A 12,065-nucleotide genomic window follows, 5' to 3' on the forward strand; every position below is an offset into this window, starting at 1 on the left:
CACTCCCACTTCACCCCTCCGTTCGTTCGAAATACCTATCCAGCTGAGCCTTAAATTTATTTAGGCTATCAACTTTATTATTATTATTATTATTATTATTATTATTAGCGATACGTGCAAGGGAGCCTGTGGGTTAGGCTGCACCACCCAAAAAAAAAAAATTCCCGAGTTACCCAGAGAGAGAGAGGGAGGGGGAGAAGAGAGAGAGAGTCATAAGTAGTAGGAAATCACCAAGAAAGAGAAGAATGATGATATCCAGCACAGGACCCTCGGTGTGCCAAGCCCATATTCACCAGATATGAGCCCCTGGGGTTCCAAAACAAGGGATGGAAGGCTGTTCCACAAACCGACTACCCGCTGGCCAAATGCAAATTTCCGCACATCTATCCTACATCTGTCTTTCCTCAATTTTTATTTATGCCCTCTCAAGTGATTATTCTGAGAAAGAAGAAGAATCCCATCAGCATTGAGAAAGCTCAAACCATTATAGGCTTTCTACACCTCTATCAGATCACCTCGCTGGTGCCTAGTTTCCAGACACTGTAATTTTCAAAACATAAGCCTTTCTTCGTAAGAGCACCCCTTTGTTCCATTCACTAATCTTGTTGCCCTTCTCTGTACTCGTTCCAGCAGCTCTACATCCTTCTTGAAATGAGGCCTCCATACCTGTATACAGTAATCAAGGTGTGGCCTGATCATTGCCTTATACAAGGGAATAATCATGTCCTTATCCCTGATAGAAAAATTACTGTATATCATTGGCAAGACACCATGAGCTACTCTTGCACACCGTCTGCACTTTTCAGAAAACTTCATATCTGCCTTCATACCCCCCACGTCATTTACATTCTCTACCACTGTTAGTGTAATACCACAGAGTTGATACGTTACTCTGGGGTTACTGCTCCCCATGTAGTACTTTACATTTGTCAATGTTAAACTTAATTTCCACCTCTCAGCCCATCTGCTCAACCTTTCCAGATCCTGTTGCAGCAGGATAGCGTCAGTAGTGTCCTTAACAACCCTGCTAACCTTTCTATCGTCTGGAAACTTGGACATTAAGCTTGATACACCATCATCAATGTTATTTATAAATACAGAAAACAATAATGGACCCAACACTGAACCCTGAGGGACTCCACTAATAAAATTAGTCCACGATGAGCAGTGTCCATTGATTACCACACTCTGTCTTCTCCCCCTCGACCACCACTTTATCCATAGCAGCAATTTGCCTCCAATTAGCATTAGCATTAGCATTAGCATTAGTAGAGGCATTTGATGCAAGAAAGCAAGCTTATGCAGCATCAGCCAAAAAAAAAAAAAAAAAAAAAAACCACTTCCACTTCACCCCTCTGTTCGTTCAAAATACCTGTCCAGCTGAGCCTTAAACTTATTTAGGCTATCAACCTCCACCACAAGGGATGGAAGTCTGTTCCACCAACAAACCACCCGCTGGCTAAAGGCAAATTTCCGCACGTCTATCCTACATCTGTCTTTCCTCAATTTGAATTTATGCCCTCTCAGGTGATTTTTCTGAGCTAGAGGAAGAATTCCATCAGCATTGAGCATGCTTAAACCATTCAAGGCTTTATACACCTCTATCAGATCACCTCGCTGGTGCCTAGTCTCCAGACACTGTAATTTGCAAAACTTAAGCCTTTCTTCGTAAGAGCACCCCTTTGTTCCATTCACTAATCTTGTTGCCCTTCTCTGTACTCGTTCCAGCAGCTCTACATCCTTCTTGAAATGAGGCTTCCAGACCTGTATACAGTACTCTAGGTGTGGCCTGACCATCGCCTTATACAATGGAATAATCACGTCCTTATCCCTGCTGGAAAAATTCCTGTATATCATTGACAAAACTCCATGAGCTTCTCTTGCAGCCCGTCTGCACTGCTCAGAGAACTTCATATCTGCCTGCACAACTACCCCCAAGTCCCTTTCATTCTCTACCACTGTCAGTGTTGTACCACAGAGTTGATACGTTGCTCTGGGGTTGCTGTTTCCCATGTGTAGTACTTTACATTTGTCAATGTTAAACTTCATTTGCCACCTCTCAGCCCATCTGCTCAACCTTTCCAGATCCTGTTGCAGCAGCATAGTGTCAGTAGTGTCCTTGACAACCCTGCCAACCTTTGTATCGTCTGCAAACTTGGACATTAAGCCCGATATACCATCATCAATATCATTTATAAATACAGAAAACAATAATGGACCCAACACTGAGCCCTGAGGGACTCCACTAATAACATCAGTCCACGATGAGCAGTGTCCATTGATTACCACTCTCTGTCTTCTCCCCCTCAACCACCCCTTTATCCATAGCAGCAATTTGCCTCCAATGTCACACTGCTCCAATTTGTGTAGCAGTCTTCCATGTGCAACAGTATCAAAAGCCTTTGTAAGATCAAAGTATATAATATCAAAGTTATTCCTTGCATCCAGTTCTTTTGTGACTGCATCATAGTATCCAATCAAATTGGTCAGGCAAGACTTCCCCTTAACAAAATCATGCTGTGTCTGAGCTATAACTGAAGTCTTGTCTAAATGATCCTGCAGTGCTTCTTTAACCAGTGCCTCCATTAATTTTCCTGGAACAGAAGTTAAGCTCACAGGTCTATAATTACTTGTGTCAGCCTTTGATCCTCCTTTGTGAATTGGGGTCACATTTGCACATTTCCAGTCTATGGGTACCTCCCCTGAGTCCAAGGAAGCTCTCATAATCATGGCTAAGGGTTTGCTTACTTCCTTTGCTGCCTCCTTTTATATAACTGGATAGATCCCATCCACCCCGGGTGCCTTTCTTGTGTTTATCTTCAACAGTTTCTCCTCCACTTTACTCCCAGTTATTTCAAGATTCTGTAGCTTACTGCTAGAAATGAATACACCTCTGGCATTCCCCTCGCTGAAGAACTCCTCATGTGTGAATGTCGATGCAAAATATTCATTTAGTTTGTTAGCTACCTGAGCAGGATCATCAACACTTGACCCATCAATATCAAGTGGACCAATCTGATTCATCCCCTTCCTTCTAGAGTTTACATAAGTAAAGAACTCTCTGCTGTTTTTGATATGAGCCCCTGGGGTTCCACAACAAGGGATGGAAGGCTGTTCCACAAACCGACTACCCGCTGGCTAAATGCAAATTTCAGCACATCTATCCTACATCTGTCTTTCCTCAATTTTTATTTATGCCCTCTCAGGTGATTATTCTGAGAAAGAAGAAGAATCCCATCAGCATTGAGCAAGCTCAAACCATTATAGGCTTTTTACACCTCTATCAGATCACCTCGCTGGTGCCTTGTTTCCAGACACTGTAATTTGCAAAACATAAGCCTTTCTTCGTAAGAGCACCCCTTTGTTCCATTCACTAATCTTGTTGCCCTTCTCTGTACTCGTTCCAGCAGCTCTACATCCTTCTTGAAATGAGGCCTCCAGACCTGTATACAGTAATCAAGGTGTGGCCTGATCATTGCCTTATGCAAGGGAATAATCATGTCCTTATCCCTTCTAGAAAAATTCCTGTATATCATTGGCAAGACACCATGAGCTACTCTTGCAGACCGTCTGCACTTTTCAGAAAACTTCATATCTGCCTTCATACCCCCACGTCATTTACATTCTCTACCACTGTTAGTGTAGTACCACAGAGTTGATACGTTACTCTGGGGTTACTGCTCCCCATGTAGTCCTTTACATTTGTCAATGTTAAACTTAATTTCCACCTCTCAGCCCATCTGCTCAACCTTTCCAGATCCTGCTGCAGCAGGATAGCGTCAGTAGTGTCCTTAACAACCCTGCCAACCTTTCTATCGTCTGGAAACTTGGACATTAAGCTTGATACACCATCATCAATGTTATTTATAAATACAGAAAACAATAATGGACCCAACACTGAACCCTGAGGGACTCCACTAATAAAATTAGTCCACGACGAGCAGTGTCCATTGATTACCACTCGCTGTCTTCTCCCCCTCGACCACCCCTTTACCCATAGCAGCAATTTGCCTCCAATGCCAAACTGCTCCAATTTATGGAGCAGTCTTCCAGGTGCAACAGTATCAAAAGCCTTTGTAAGATCAAAGTATATAATATCAAAGTTATTCCTTGCATCCAGTTCTTTTGTGACTGCATCATAGTATCCAATCAAATTGGTCAGACAAGACTTCTCCTGAACAAAACCATGCTGTGTCCAAGCTATAACTGAAGTCTTGTCTAGATGAGCCTGCAGTGCTTCCTTAACCAGTTCCTCCATTAATTTTCCTGGAACAGAAGTTAAACTCACAGGTCTATAATTACTTCTATCAGACATTGATCCTTCTTTGTGAATTGGGGTCACATTTGCACATCTCCAGTCTATGAATATATTCCCTGAGTCCAAGGGAGCTCTCATAATTATGGCTAAGAGGTTTCTTACTTCCTTTGCTGCCTCCTCTAATATAACTGGATAAATCCCATCCATCCCAGGTGACTTTCTTGTGTTTATCTTCAACAATTTCTCTTTCACTTTACTCTCAGCTATTACATGATTATATAGATTACTCCCAGAGTTGAATACACCTCTGACATTCCAAGCGCTGAATAACTCCTCATATGTGAATGTCGATGCAAAATACTCGTTTAGTTTGTTAGCCACTTGAGCAGGATCCTCAACTGTTAAACCATCAATATCCAGTGGACCAAACTGATTCAACCCCTTCCTTCTAGACTTTACACAAGTAAAGAACTCTTTGCTGTTTTCCTTTGCTTCCTTTGCCAAAGTTTTCTCGTAATCTGCCTTCGCCTGCCTAACTTTTTTGTAACTTGATTCCAGATCAACTTATATCTATCATAGGCTTCTGTGTCACATGTTAATAAATACAGGGTGTTTCAGTTAAACGTTTCAGAACTTCTAAGAGGGGTAGGGTACATCCTGACAACTCGAAATCATATAGCAATGTGGGGTCGGAAATGCTTTCCTGAAGCGGTGTTGTTCACAGAAGCACCATTAAGAAAAGAGACCGTAAGTGAGAAATCGTTTTAATAATACATGAAAAGAAGCAAAAGGTACATGGATTAAAGTAAGTGTTCGAAGTTTCTTCCACGGGCTACAATGCACGCCTCACATCTCCGACGCATGGACATCCGAACATTCTGGAATACTCCAGGCGAATTTCGAATTTCTTCGGCAGCTACTGCGATTCTTGCAACCAGCTCCTCAGCATTGTCAACAGGGGTGTCATAAACTAGCGATTTCATATGACCCCAGAAAAAAAAATCAAGACATGATAGGTCGGATGACCGAGCAGGCCAACGCACGGGACCACCACGTCCGATCCACTGTTGACCAAATGTGACATCCAGGTAGTTACGAACATCTGCGCTATAATGGGCAGGGGCTCCATCGTGTTGGAACCACATTGTCTGTTGCGTCGATGCAGAAATCTGTTCATCTCTCAAAAGTTGTGGCAATACTTGCTGCAGCAAGATCAAGTAGATAGGTCCGGTTAGACGACACGGTAACAGGTAAGGTCCGATGAGGTGATCTCCCATAATACCGGCCCATACATTGACCGAAAATCGAATCTGTGCTGCACGACGTCGTATTGCATGCGGGTTCTCGACCGCCCAGATATGGTCGTTATGCGTGTTGAAAATTCCTTCCCTTGTGAAGGATGCCTCATCGGAAAACAACACTTCAGCAGGAAAAAGGGGATTTGTAGCACATTTTCCAAGGTACCACTGTGCGAAATCAATACGAGGTTGAAGAAATTTCGAACACTTACTTTAATCCATGTACCTTTTGCTTCTTTTCATGTATTATTCAAACGATTTCTCACTTACGGTCTCTTTTCTTTATGGTGCTTCTGTGTACAACACCGCTTCAGGAAAGCATTTCCGACCCCACATTGTCGTAGAAGTAGAAGTTCTGAAACGTTTAACTGAAACACCCTGTATATATCCCATGCATTTTTCTTCTCTACCATATGGCTCATTAGTTCATCTGACATCCAGTTTGGCCTTAACCTTCAACAATATTTCTTAGTTGGTATTTAAAGCCTAGTAGCTTCCAAGATAAGTTCTTTGAATGCTTCCCATTTTGAATTTGCTGTTGGTAACATCATCCGTTGGTCCCACTGTATAGAATTTAAATACAGTCTCAGACCATCGTAGTCGCTCTTACGAAAGCAAAAACCCTTCCCTTTACCCCTGATAGTAGTTACCTCTTTGAATAAATCCCACTTCAGCACACTGTGACCACTGCCACCAAATGGTTCCTTTATCTGCAGATTCTTAATGCATGAAGATTCACTACTGATAATGAAATAAAGAGTATAACGCCCTCTAGTTGCCTCCCGAACATGCTAATGTAGAAAACAATCATCCAATAAATCCACAAAAGCCTTGTTATTGTGTGAGTGACCAACCCACAATTCCAGTCAATATCTGGGAAATTAAAATCCCCCATTATAAGACTCTGTGATTTACTGTCCCACTCTATTTCCCTGTACAATTTCTTATTATACTCCTTAGAGTCATTAGACATATAACACATTAATACTCTCAATTTTGATCTCCTAATGCTTATGTCACACCACACTGACTCGACACTGCACTGTCCAGCGATGTCCACTAGCTTCACTTTCTTGGATTTTATGTGTTACTAAACTAATAGCATAACCCCTCCTCCCTTCCCATGTTCTCTATCCTTTCTGTAGACGTTGTACTTCCAAATTCCAGTTGTGCATTCCATATATCTGTGTGATACCACGTCTCTGATATCCCAACAATATCCGCCTTTGATGCTTTGAGCAATACCTCAAATTCATCAAATTTATTTACCAAACTCCTTCCATTGGTGTAGTAGTAATAGTAGCAGTAGTAGTAGTAGCATGTGATGCAAGAAAGCAATTGTATGAGCTGATGCAGCATCAGTCAAAAAAAAAAAAAAAAAAAAAAATCACACCATTCCCTCCAAATGCCTGTCCAGTTCCTCCTTAAATTTATTCAACCTATAAACTTCCACAACGACAGACGCAAGTTTGTTCCAGCAATTAACCACCCGCTGGCTAAAGGCAAATTTCCGCACATCTATTCCACATCTGTCCTTTCTTAATTTGAATTTATGCCTCCTTAGGTTCGTAATTTGAACAAGTGGAAGGATCTCATCAGAATTCAGCGTGCTGAACCCATTCAAGGCCTTATACACCTCAATCAGATCACCGCACAGGTGCCTAGTCTCCAGCCACTGCAATTTGCAGAACTTAAGCCTCTCTTGATAAGAAGATCCCTTCATTCCCCTCACCAACCTTGTTGCCCTTCTCTGTACACGTTCAAGTAAATCTACAGCCTTTCGAAAATGAGGCCTCCAGACCTGTACGCAGTACTCAAGGCGTGGCCTGACCATTGCTTTTTTACAGAGGTATAATCACCTCCTTCTCCCTGCTAGCAAAATTCCTATATATCATTGACAAAACACCATGACCTGCCCTGGCAGCCTGCTGCATTGCTCAGAAAACTTCACATCTGCCTGCACAATTACTCCCAGGTCTTTTTCATTTTCTACCACCTTAAGTGTAGTACCACAGAGTTGGTACGTTTCTCTCGGGTTAATTCTACCCATATGCAGTACTTTGTTAAACTTCAGTTGGCACTTCTTAGCCCATCTGCCCATATTATCTAGATCCTGTTGCAGTAGCACACTGCCATTACTGTCATTAACAACTCTGCCAACCTTTGTATCATCTGCAAACTTCGACACTAAGCCTGATATACCTTCATCAATATCATTGATAAATATACAAAACAACAGTGGACCCAACATCGAACCCTGTGGGTCTCCACTAATAACATTAGTTCAAGAAGAGCAGCACCCATTGATTACCACCCTCTGTCTTCTCGCACTTAACCATCCTTTTATCCATTGTAGCAACTTACCCTTAATACCATTCTGTTCCAATTTGTACAATAGTCTTACATGCGGAACAGTGTCAAAAGCTTTCATGAAATGCAAATATATGATATCAAAATTATTTTTTGCATCCAGTTCCTTTGTAACCACATCATAATATCCTATCAAATTTGTCAGACAAGACTTTCCCTTAAGAAACCCATGCTGTGTCTGAATTATTGCTGCAGTCTTGTCTAGATGATCCTGCAATGCATCTTTAACCAGCGATTCCATTATTTTACCCGGAACAGAAGTTAATTACCATCAGGGGTAAAGAAGTGGATCCAGTTGATATAGATGTTAACAAACAGGCAAATTGACCAGAGAACAAAAGCAATTTAGACAAAATAAATAAATGTAGATGTAATCATTTACAGGAGACCCAAATATCATAATTTGGTTTGTTTTTTTTTTTTTGGTCAGCCGTGGTGAGGACCTACTGAAAGTGGTCCAAGGAGGGAAATCCGATGAACCGCCTACGAGGTGTTGGACAACCACAGCTCATCGATGCTGGAGGTGAGCAAAGGGTCCCCCGGGTGGTATGCGCCAACAGAAGGGTGACTGTGGTGCAACTAGCAGGTTATTTGAATGCTGGTACTGGGAGTAATTTTTTGTTGTTGTTATTTGTTTTTTTTTAGGAGCATTAGCAACTAAGGCCATATTGCTCCGGGGATATGCGGTGGTCATTCCCTCACCTTTCCGCATTCTCCGTATTTGGTGGTCACGGGCTCGAACCCTGCTCTAATCAAGAAGCGTGTGCTACGCACTGCCGCTCCTGCCCACCTGGCTAAGGAAGCACCGTAACGGGAGTAATGTCACAACACACAGTACATCGTACCCTGCTGAAAGTGGGGCTGTATAGCCGCAGGCCACTCCGAGTGCCCATGCTAATCACGGTTCTCCGGCGATAGTGCCTACAATGGGTATGCAAGCATCAAAACTGGAACTTGAGTGATTGGAAGACGGTCGTCTCCGATGAATCACTTTTCCTGTTGTACCAAGTGGACCGGCAGGTACGTGTGCGTCGTTTACCTGGAGGAGTGATTGCAGCTGGATCCACTGTGGGATTAAAACAAGCTGGTGGCGGTGGTGTCAAGCTTGGGGAGATGGTCTTCTAGGATATTCTGGGTCCAGTCATCCATGGGCCAGACACTCTGACATCTACCACCTATCAATTTTTATTTTAATGTTATTTAATTTTTTTTATTTATTTATTTTATTATTTTTTTTATTATTTTTTTTATTATTTTTTTTTAATTTTTTTATTTATTATTATTTTTTTAATGTCCTAGCCACTGAAATCTCAGGAAACTAGGTGGCAGGACCTGCCAGAGTCTGATCAGTTCTACTTATTTTTAGATAGCAATCACGAAAGACGACCTCTCACTACCAACTAGCGGTCACGTAACAGTGGAGTAATGTTTCACGACTCCTTTTCTCGTGCGCCGTGAATTGTACGTGAAAACGAAATTGAAACGCAGCCTTTCCCCGATCGTTTTACACATACAGCCAGTGACACAAGTATGGGACGTCCGCTCTCACTCGAAAGGTGAGCCAAACTAAGTAAAAATGAAGACATTTTCACATAAGTGAGCAAACAGCAAGTTTGACAAAAAACAAATGAACGAAATAAATAATTTCTATTGAATGCACCTTAAATTCTTCTTCACTCCCCTTAAGCTGTATGAAGAAATTCTTCTTCATTATCCTTAAGCTGTATGAAGAAATTATTCTTCCTCTACCCTTAAAGATAATATTTCTCCGTTTGAATCGTTACAATAAATTTTCAAAAACGATTTTACAGATACTTTTCCAAATGTAGCAGATGCATTAAGAATTTTTCTAACTTTACCAGTTTCAGTTGCCTGAGGTGAACGGAGTTTTTCAAAATTAAAATAATCAAAAATTATTTACGATCGATAATGTATCAACAAGTACTGTGTAATTTGGCAATAATTTCAATACCAGATGACCTTTTGGAAAAAATAAACATAAATGAAATAATTAATAAATTCGCATTTCTTAAAGCAAGGAAACATAAATTTGTATAATTTTTTAAAAAATTATAATTTTCCTTTTAATTTATTATTGTGATGGAATACCATTAATGTGATTTAGAATTTAAAGTTTATTTCCAGAATTTCAGAATGAATTTGTTATTTTTGCTTGTTGTTTCATTATACATATATACGTGAGATTTTTTCTAATTCTTTTCTTTTTCGATAAATGAAATGAAATAAGGCGTAAATAAATATTTTATTTACGCCTTATTTTATTTTTTAATCCAAATATTTTGGGACGGCAAATTTGATTTCGCTTATTGGCGTCACATAGGGTCGCGGCAACCCTGACAGAGACCGCACGTGATTGTCATATATTAACTCCGACATTAGTTGTATTGTTGCAGTGGATATTCTTCAGCAGTTTTCCGATTACCGTTTTGATCTTATTTAATAATAAGATTGTTTATTAACTTAAATTATGTACATTCGAGATTCTGTACACAGATAACCAGATGAATCTACCAATAAATTGTCCCTGCAAACTGAACAAACTTGTATTTCGTTAACTAATGAACCAGTACTAAAATAGAAGTAATCTTTACAATCAATACAAGATTCAGAACTGAGTTTTCTGATTTTTCTCCTCATTACGTAGTTCATCCCATTTCGGAAACATTTCTTTTCCAATTGCAATACAACACTTTGCCTTTATTTCTTTGTTGGAGTAGTCGTAATGACTTGTTGTACAAGGGAGGCCTCCTTTCCACCTCACAAATAAACTCTTCTGTGTCAAACATCGTCTTCCACAACGTATAATAAACAAACCAATTGTTTACTTGTAAACAATTGGTTTGTTTACAAGGATAGGAGGGAGTATATGATGAGAGCCTTGTCGATCAATTCGGCCCTGGAAAGATTGTGCAAGGCTCAAGGGGTAGAATTTTTTTCAGCCTCGACTGTACTTGTTAACAGGAGAGATTGTTTCTACAGGGATGGGATACACTTAAATAGAAAGGGTGCAAGAATGTTTGCTGATGCTATCGAGGCAGTGTTAGGTGGGTCGGAAAACTGCTAGCTTGGGGGGAGACAAAGACCAATGGATTGACAGTAGCCACTGGCAGAGGTGAAAGAGATTCTTGCATTGCTTCTATTAGAATGAGCAGAAGCCTGAAAAACAAGATGCATGATATTTCAGAGACTGCTGGGAGCCATTGCAGTACAAGTAAACACATGGGGTTGTGTTAGGGTAGCTAAGAATAGAAACAGGTGCAGGTATACTTGCGTGTACATCAATGCTAGGAGTTTAGTAAACAAATTTGATGAATTTGAGGTATTGCTCAAAACATCAAAAGCAGATATTGTTGGGATATCAGAGACGTGGTGTCACACAGATATAAGAGATGCAAAACTGGAATTTGGGGAGTACAACGTCTACAGAAAGGATAGACAGGATAGGAAGGGGGGGGGGGTTATGCTATTAGTTAAGAAACACATAAAAACCAAGGAAGTGAAGCCAGTCGACATCGCTGGACCGTGCAGTGTTGAGTCAGTTTGGTGTGACATAAGCATTGGGAGATCAAAATTGAGAGTAGGAGTGTGCTATAGGCCTAATGACTCTGATGAGTATAATAAGAAACTGTACAGGGAAATAAAGTGAGCCAGTAAATCAGAGAGTCTTATAATGGGAGATTTTAATTTCCCAGATATTGACTGGAATTTGGGGGCTGGTCACTCACACACTAGCAGGGCTTTTGTAGATTTATTGGATGATTGTTTTCTACATCAGCATGTTCGGGAGGCAACTAGAGGGAGTAATACTCTTGATTTGATTATTAGCAGTGATTCTTCATGCATTAAGAATCTGCAGATAAATGAACCACTAGGTGGCAGTGATCACAGTGTGCTGAAGTGGGATTTACTCAAAGAGGTAACTACCATTAGGGGTAAAGGGAAGGGTTATTGCTTTCGTAAAGGCGACTACGATGAACTGAAACAGTATTTAAATTCTATACAGTGGGACCAACTGATGATGTTACCAATAGCAAATTCAAAATGGGAAGCATTCAAAGAACTTATCTTGGAAGCTACTAGGCTTTACATACCAACTAAGAAATATTGTTCAAGGTTTA

The sequence above is a fragment of the Mastigoproctus giganteus genome, chromosome 11 (genome assembly GCF_048544385.1).
Source record: "Mastigoproctus giganteus isolate SK-2022 chromosome 11, ASM4854438v1, whole genome shotgun sequence".
In the NCBI taxonomy this organism is placed as follows: Eukaryota; Metazoa; Arthropoda; class Arachnida; order Uropygi; family Thelyphonidae; genus Mastigoproctus; species Mastigoproctus giganteus.